Source organism: Drosophila grimshawi, unplaced genomic scaffold (genome assembly GCF_018153295.1).
Source record: "Drosophila grimshawi isolate 15287-2541.00 unplaced genomic scaffold, ASM1815329v1 contig_311, whole genome shotgun sequence".
Classification (NCBI taxonomy): Eukaryota; Metazoa; Arthropoda; class Insecta; order Diptera; family Drosophilidae; genus Drosophila; species Drosophila grimshawi.
The window spans coordinates 2,837,796-2,846,102 of NW_025063098.1; the positions used below are offsets into that span (position 1 = coordinate 2,837,796).

The 8,307-nt window shown below is 38.5% G+C and overlaps 1 long non-coding RNA gene across 1 annotated transcript; it reads left to right on the forward strand.

The window, feature by feature from the left end:
* Positions 1 to 1,601: 1,601 nt before the first annotated feature.
* On the forward strand, positions 1,602 to 2,360 carry LOC116805472. Its single transcript, XR_004365203.1, has 3 exons — positions 1,602 to 1,685; positions 1,747 to 1,936; positions 1,989 to 2,360. It is a non-coding gene; the product is annotated as an uncharacterized LOC116805472 (long non-coding RNA).
* The last annotated feature ends 5,947 nt before the right edge of the window (positions 2,361 to 8,307 follow it).

An 8,307-nucleotide genomic window follows, 5' to 3' on the forward strand; every position in this document is an offset into this window, starting at 1 on the left:
ATATATAAAAGTAGATAGATGAAAATCAGTGATCAATTGATATCATGTCAATCATGGCTATTTTGTACAATTTAGAAGTGTAACTTTGAGATAAGATAACTAATGTTGTGTTCCAACAAGAAGGCGGAATTTGTGCGTATACCCTGAACCGATTAAAAATGGGTAAAGAGGGTATAATGTTTTTGTGCGAATGTATGTAACAGGCAGATGGAGGCATCGCCGACCCCATAAAGTATATATATTCTCGATCAGGGACAACAGCTGAGTCGATATAGCCATGCCCGTCTGCCCGTCCGTCTGCATGAACACGCAGATCTCAGAGACTATAAAAGCTAGAGACTTAAAAGTTGGAATATAGGTTCTGGTATACACAGTGCATATCGATAACTGCCACCGTTTAGTGAATATCGATACATTTAAATTTGCGATAGGAAATAATGCTACAATTTTAAAGGCAGAATCTTCTAATTTATAGAGAATATACAAATGCATTTTATTGATCAATTTCCCAAATTTCAACAAGATCGGAGCCAAATTTTTTAGATGCAAATTTTCCAATAAATCTAGTATATATTTAACTGAGTTCAGGGTATATCGTAGTCGAACTGACTCGACTACAGCACTCTTACTGGTTTTCTAGCAAAATTGTTATAACTAAAGCCATAAATTGATTGTAGACTTTTTTTAACTGTAAGTAGAACAAAGAAAAATAATTGTGCAGTCATAATAAAAATGGCACTAATTTTAAAAAGAAAAAAAGAAGAAGTTACTAATATCCTCATAGAGTTTTCTTATACGCATTTCAAATGCGAGCATAATGAATATTATTGCTTCTAATTGGCTTATTGAAGTGGTAGTAGCCAAAAAAAAGGGTCAACCATCCAAGTACACTTTGCAACTGCCACGTATATTCTAATTTGAAAAGTTTTCTTTATCGTGCGGTCATTATCAATCCATACCTTTGGTCAGTCCCCCTTTCCCCTCACCATCGCTCATTTGCATCCTGGCCATAAGTATAACCGCGCTCATTACGCATTTTACATCAATCAGCACGTGCCCAGCATGTTTTAAACTCTTTCGCAACCATTTTTTGGTTTTGTATTTTGCCAAAGCTTTCCTTGCTAACAAAATAAAAAAGAAAGGGAGAAAACATTAAAATGCAAGTCGAAGCCGGGGAGAAAAGTGCGCACAATTGCGTTCACAATTGCTGGGTAAAATACCCAGAAACGTGGCTGGGAACAAGCAGCGGACACTTCCCAGGCGACGGTATAAAATTTCTGGCCATTGAAGCGTTATCTGACTGTCTCTGTCTGCAGCCAAGACCCTATAGTACACAGCCAAAACAACGGGGCGGACTCGGAAACCAACTACAGTGAAAGCTACCTAAGGGCGACAAATGTGCCTTAAATAAATGAAATGCTTGAGTGACAGATGACAAACTGGCAGAGGCAAATACTAAAAATATTTTTACTCTTTTCCATTTTACGTTTCTTTTAGTCCATTCCTACTGCATTTGCCGAACCACAAAAATATAATAAGCTCACTTTGAAGTATCGCAGTAATAGAAAAGAACCAAATTTATCAAATTTATGTTGTTCTAAGAGTAAATGTGAGCCGAAATTTAACATGTAAATAAGTTTGCCTCAAAAGCGACTGATGCCCCCAAAGTCCTCCAAAGAAGAAATGTGCGCAACGTGTTGTCAATTTGATGTTTATTGCATATTTTTATTTGATTTTATGCTGCAGCATTTGAATTTATGTGCTGGCTATCAACTGGCGAGTGTCTAATCCGAAAATTCTTGTGAAATTGCCAAGTCCCTGTTGGCCTGTGTATCGAGCTAAGCCATTTTTATTAGCCATTTGGCAGGGCAGCGAAAAGTTTTTGGTCAATGCTCAAGTGGGCGGCTTTCATTGGCGCTTAACTAACTGAAATTAAGTAAACTTTCTTTTGACTTTCATAAGCCTTTTAATAAGCCATAATCCCGCAGGCCTTCTCCGGATTCTCTGGATTGTACACGCACATACAATCACAGAAGCACACACACACTCGCACACACACTCAGACACTCACATGCATATCATGAAAACTAATTAACATTCTAGGGGGCCATGAAAAACGCATGCAATAAATATCATTAATGGTAGCAAAGAACTTTATTAAAAGTACTTTTAATCCAATTCCAATGGGGCTACTGTTGCTTCTGCTTTTCACTGGGGATAACATTTGAGGCCTGATTAACTTTATAACCCGCATGAGGGGCGAGTGTTGGCAGTTGCTTTGTAACCATGCTATCCACTGATTGTTGCTACCTCAAAAGAGTTATGAGTGCCTTATGAGAACTGGTAGTGATACACTCGTAAATCCCAATTATATCTTGTGTATAATGACACAGATCAACATTATTTTGGGGCTGACTATCAATCCTGTTCCAATACGTATTCCTAGCGTTAGATTGTGTTAGTAAGAGTATTTAAATGTCGGTGCTATCGATGACACACATTTCATATCTTGTTTGTTAGGAAACTTGTGCTGCAGGCTTTTAATTAGCGTCTGCCGCCTTAGTCCCAACGCGCATTACGCATACGACGCGTTGGCCGACGCTGCCACTGAGTCAGGCAGCCAATGACGCGGGCGTTTGTCGTGTTGCCTGTTGTGCCTCTGGGCGGCTTGGGCACGATTTTAATTAATTAGACTTTTATGAGGCGTGCATGCAGCTAGGCGACGGGTTAAAGCTCTGTTATTGTTTTTGGCTTTAGAAGCGACTTTGTCGTGGTCGCGTTTTCAGGCTTAACACCAGCCATAGATGTAACGCATATACACACACAGTCAAACACACAACAACAACATACACACACACACATGTGCTAATATAAAAATTTAGCGTTATTTTTGTTGGCAGACTGATATTTGGGGTGACATGTCCGAATGGACACTGTTCGTTGTTCGTTGTGTGTGGTAATGAAAATTGTGGTCGCATTATGCTAAGCATTCGACATAATTGCAGCCAGGATATGCGTTTATGCTCAGAGATTACTTTTTGTGGTTGGCCGTTGACCAAACAACAAACACAACAATGGTAAGCGCATATCCATAATAAAAGCCAGACGATGTCGCATTTGTATAAGGAAATAAAATTAATACCACTAATTCTATGTGTGCGTGTGTGTGTGTCTGTGTGTGTGTGTCTGTATGAGTGTGAGCCGTAGCTCCTCTGCTTTGTCCTTTGTATGTTGTTAGGCAAATTAATTTCCACTTCTTTTTTTTCTGTGCTTGTAGACGACAAATTCGGAGTTGTTTTTTTTTTTAAGAAGCTGGGACCACAGTTTGCAGTTGGAGGCTTTGCCGGCTTTGTTAGCCGCATTTGCTGTGGTTACGCAAACAATTTCCCGTCTCTGTGCACTTGACTGGAGGATTGTGGTAAAATAGTTTGTGCTCAGGTTGCAGATTAAAATACAAGACGCATACAAGCGATAAACAGAAGATGTTATGCCAAAATAATTTAGAGGAGGGATTTAAAAGGACAAATAACAATTTATAAACTTCAATACACTTTGAAGCATTCGAAGTTACTCTTATTAAATTCATTTGAAGACTTTAATTCACTTTGTCTGTGGTAGCTGAAACAGATATAGAATTAAAGCTCGCTACTCGTACATAAAAGCGAAAGAGACCTAAACAGACTTATGAGCATAGCACAAAAAATTAAAATACCTCGAAAGCTTATAAAAGATATAGAAGAAAATTGAAATGCATAAAAATGTTTTTTAAATAATAATTAAAATGCACATAAGAATTATGCGTGGCAGGAATAAAAAAAACTTTGGTCAACATAAAAAAGGGGAATAAAAATAAAAGAAATTATTGTTATGATTATTATGCATTATGCTGGCAGCAACAAAAGAAATGAAAATGCGACCCAAGCTCCGGCTCAAAGCTATTGCATAGAGACAGAGTTATAAAAGCAGCAGCAGCACCAACAACAACAATAACAAATACAACAAAAACAACAACGTGGCTAAGAAGTAATCCGCTTGTTAAAAATAAACGAAAATAAAACGTAGGAAAACAAGGAGGCGACAGGCAGACTGGGGACTGAGCAGGGCACTAAATGGTGGCCGTGGAGGGGTTTGGTGCTTGCAAGTGCGGGTGGCAGCGCGCAAAACATAATCATCATAAACCGGAAATATCCCGACGGCGAAATCCGCACATAAATTTCTTAAATAGTCTACAATTTTTCGTTTGCCGTTCGGCATTTGCCGTTTGCTGTTTTGTTGCTTATTGTTTGTTATTGTTGTTGTTGGTCCTATTTGTTATTGTTGCTGCTGTTTCGCGTGTAAATACATTTAAGTATCTGCCGCCCACCCAAGGCGACACAAATACAAACACAAGCGCAAACTTGGCCAACTGCAATAAACACACAAATTAACCCCTAATACCAACAGACCAACCGAGAACTGAGAACACCACACCCCCTCCTTCTTAGGACGAGCTAAGGCCCCAACCGAATGACAATGTGGCAGGACGAATGTCCTGCCTCAGCAGTTACTGTGCCACAACAACAACAACAACAACAAAAGCAACTACAACACAAGTTACAACAACACAACTCACATAAATAAAATATTACAATTTTAATTTGTCTCTAATCCCAAAGGGCACGGAGTTGAGGTCGTAGTTCATGGCCCTCTGTTTCCTGGAGGCGTTTTTGTGGTTTGAGTTGCCCCAACTCTCCTCTCGCTCTGCCCCAACCACAGTAACTTTCATAAATTGCCAGAATGCTCGTTGCTCAGTTTTCCCTTAGCCACCCATAAATCATATAAGATATAAACAATTTTGTAGCAGACTGACAGGTAAATACGGTCCGAACTTTAAATGTCCATGCCGATGTTTATTTCTTGATTGAAGACTAGCTCAATCAGTCTGTATTGTAGTGCTGCTTATGACCAATACAAGCTGGAAAATCAGAAGCAAACTTTACAAGTTTTCGAGCTAGTTAAGTATTCTTGCATACTTCCTAATAGCTCAAGTTGTGTGTGCGGCTTCTGTCTGTGGTGCAACTTATAAAATTTAATATACTGCATTGATTTCAATTTTGTTATCTTTTAGTGATGCATAAACTTGTTTTGACATAATCAACCGCGAGTAAAGTAAAACTATAAACTGGTTGACTGTTACGCAAGTAGGTTGCAAAGCAACCTCATCAGCGACCTTGATTACCTATCGTATTTGTACTTACACACAGGAAAAAATCTCCGTAATATTTTTGAGACACATTAAAAATGAAGTGTATATGAAAAACATTTATTGTTTAGTAAAATTCCATTCTAAGATTCTGTAAAATTAGTCTATAGACTGCTATTTTGGAATTTATCTGTTGTCTGCTTACTTGTCTGGGATACTTTATAAGCTATCTAATATTTTTGAATATCTACAACTTTTAAATACTAATGATTAATAGTAATATAGGTAGCAAAAAATATAATGTATGAATTCTGTGTGAATATGTTAAAATATCTAAAAAATAAAACATACATTTTTGTAAATTTAAGAAAAATCTGTCCAGGAAAAAGAAAAGGAAAACCCTAAGAGACTACCTTACGATTTATAAATATAATCTTTGAATAATAAGATGGAATACCCTTTGCGCCAAAAGTAAGCCGATTTTCTCAGATATACTGTTATTTTTGCTGAATGTAGTTTTCTTCAACTGCGTTTGTTTCTATTCAGCCAGCTGAACTTGCTCCTCCTATTACAGTATAGTTTGTTTGCCACTTCGCTTTCTCAATGGCACACAGACACGCGGCGTATACGCAGTCTGGGCAGCCACTTAATGCACTATGCAAAAATAGTCGCAACCGGCGCTAAAAACGGTGATTTCGCTTAGCGCTCAGTGGACGCGACCACATTGCCTGCAGCTGGACTCTTTACCAATACCAAATAACAGCAGCAGGAGCAACGAGAACCTAACAACAAGCTAACAACGAGGCAACAACAACAAGAACAACAACCAGAGCAACAACCAGAGCAGCAACAATGAAAATATCAGCTTCAAAGCTCAACGGCCTCTGGGCAGTGCTTCTGTTACTACTGTTAGCTACTGCTACGGTTGACGTTGCTGTTGCTGTTGCTGCGACAGTTGCCATTGCGATTGCGATTGCGATTGCCTGGTCGCTATTGCTTTCACGTCGCTTTTATTATTTCACGCCATTTCAACAGCCGTGCGGCAACAAGATTATTTATGCGCTACTCGCAGCAGACGATGTGACGCCGCTGTCCCAGGCACGCTTTAAAATGCCCCGGATCCGGATTGTTGTGTTGTGTTGTGTTGTGTGGGTCGTGAGTGAGTGTGGCCAACGCATTTTGTAGACGCGCGTGTTTGGATACAAAAGTTAGCGTATTGCCAGCAATTCATGGCTGAAAAGGGAAATTGGTAGCTGGCATTTTATGCGTTGCCTACTTCGCGGCGCTATAACAACGAGCCAAGCTGCGAACTTATCCCGAACACACCCACACCCGGCACTTACACCAACCTACATCCCCCGTCCTACGCCATGCAACGCAGTTATTGTGATTTTTGGCAATGAATACGAAATACGAAGTGCTTCTCGTTGGTTTCTCTCTTTTGGACTGTTGCTGCTTTTGACAAATGGCTTCGATGATGTTTTTTATTGCGCAGAGCTATCTGCTCAACTTGTGTGTGTGTGCGTGTGTGTGTGTGTATTTACTATATACATAGTTTGTGACAGCGGACACATATATGCAGTCAAAGAAAAGAAATCAAGTAGTCAGTGCAAAGCAGAATAGTTCGGACGACAAACTTAAGTTTTTGAGTATGCTTGTTTTTTTTATTAAATAAACCTATCAACAAAATGAACACAATTTATAGAAAGCTTATTCAGCGATTAAGACTACACTTAAAACATTCCTTTTGTTGTCAAAAAATTTGATTTATTTAACAGCTGTAAGATTATCTGTTGATTTACAGGATAAATCCCTGTTCACAGATCGTCGAAAAATTCGAATATGTTTCGCTTGTGGAACCTAAAGACAAAAAGGACGTTCTTAGAAGCAAAACTATAATGAATTAATTTTCTCGCCTTTGCGGCGCTTATAAGTACATTTTTTTCTTGATGATTCAAATCATTTTTCATTCATAATTTACTATTTGCATCTCGATGCTTCTACAGTGGTTTGGCGATATCCGCCGTCAAAATATACCAGCTGTTTACAGAATCCACACAGGACAGCAGTGAGTTAACATTGTGAATTTGATTTTGCGTAGCGGCTCATGTAATAATGTGACCGTAACTTAACATCTGTACATAACATTGTTATCGACATCGACCGATATCGATAGTGTGATCACCAACTTGAAGAAGAAGAAGAGATAAATCGAAAGCCGACATGTTAGAGAAAGAAATATTATTTAGTTTTGACTGCTACATTTGTACATTTGTAGCTTTGCTATATTTCCTAATTTAGGCCGAGTTGAATGAATTACTTTTTCTGAGTGTACACATACGTCTGTACAAACATACAACATACATATTTGATGTTGAAGATTTATATATAAGTATGTAGGACGCGTTGCGCATACATAAATTGTTGGATGAGACTGTTCATCATTTGCGTCTTGTCTGACCAAATATTTGTTTTTGTTTTGCAGTCTGTTTGTCTGTCTGTTGCTTTGTTTTCGTTTTGTATCTCTTTGCTTTTTTTTTTGTCTTTTTGTGTATATTATGTGTTTTCTGTTTGTTTTTATTGTTGTCATGTTGCTTTGGCCCGTAATGGCAGCTCGTAAAAATGTTTCATTTATGCTAAATTCATTTTTGTGCCAGCGAAATCTGTTGCCGCGCCAAAAGTAATAAAATGATTCCTTCTTTTCTTGCATTTCTTTCATTCTTTCGCCTTTTTCTTTCTTGTATTTGTATTTTTTTTTTGTGTTCCCGGTTCTATTCTGGTCTCGCTGCTTCACATTTCGTTTTATCTAGCTTCGAATTTTTCACCCCTGTTTTGTGGCTTCCGCTCTCTTGGGCTCTGCTTATTTGTTAAGGCCATATTACAAAAGCAGCACTGAGAACAGTGCAAACAGAAGTGGGAGCATTGGGTAGGCGGCTATATGACTGAATATAGCAAATTTATTGGGCTACAAATTATATTTGCTTTGTTCGCAGTTAATGAGTCTGTTAATGTTATGTGTTTGCATTTTGAGTGTTCATAAAAATTGCCGGAAACAGAGACTGAGACGACGACAAAGACGTTCGGCTTCTTCGGCAACTAGACAGTCGTAATAATAAGTTGGCACT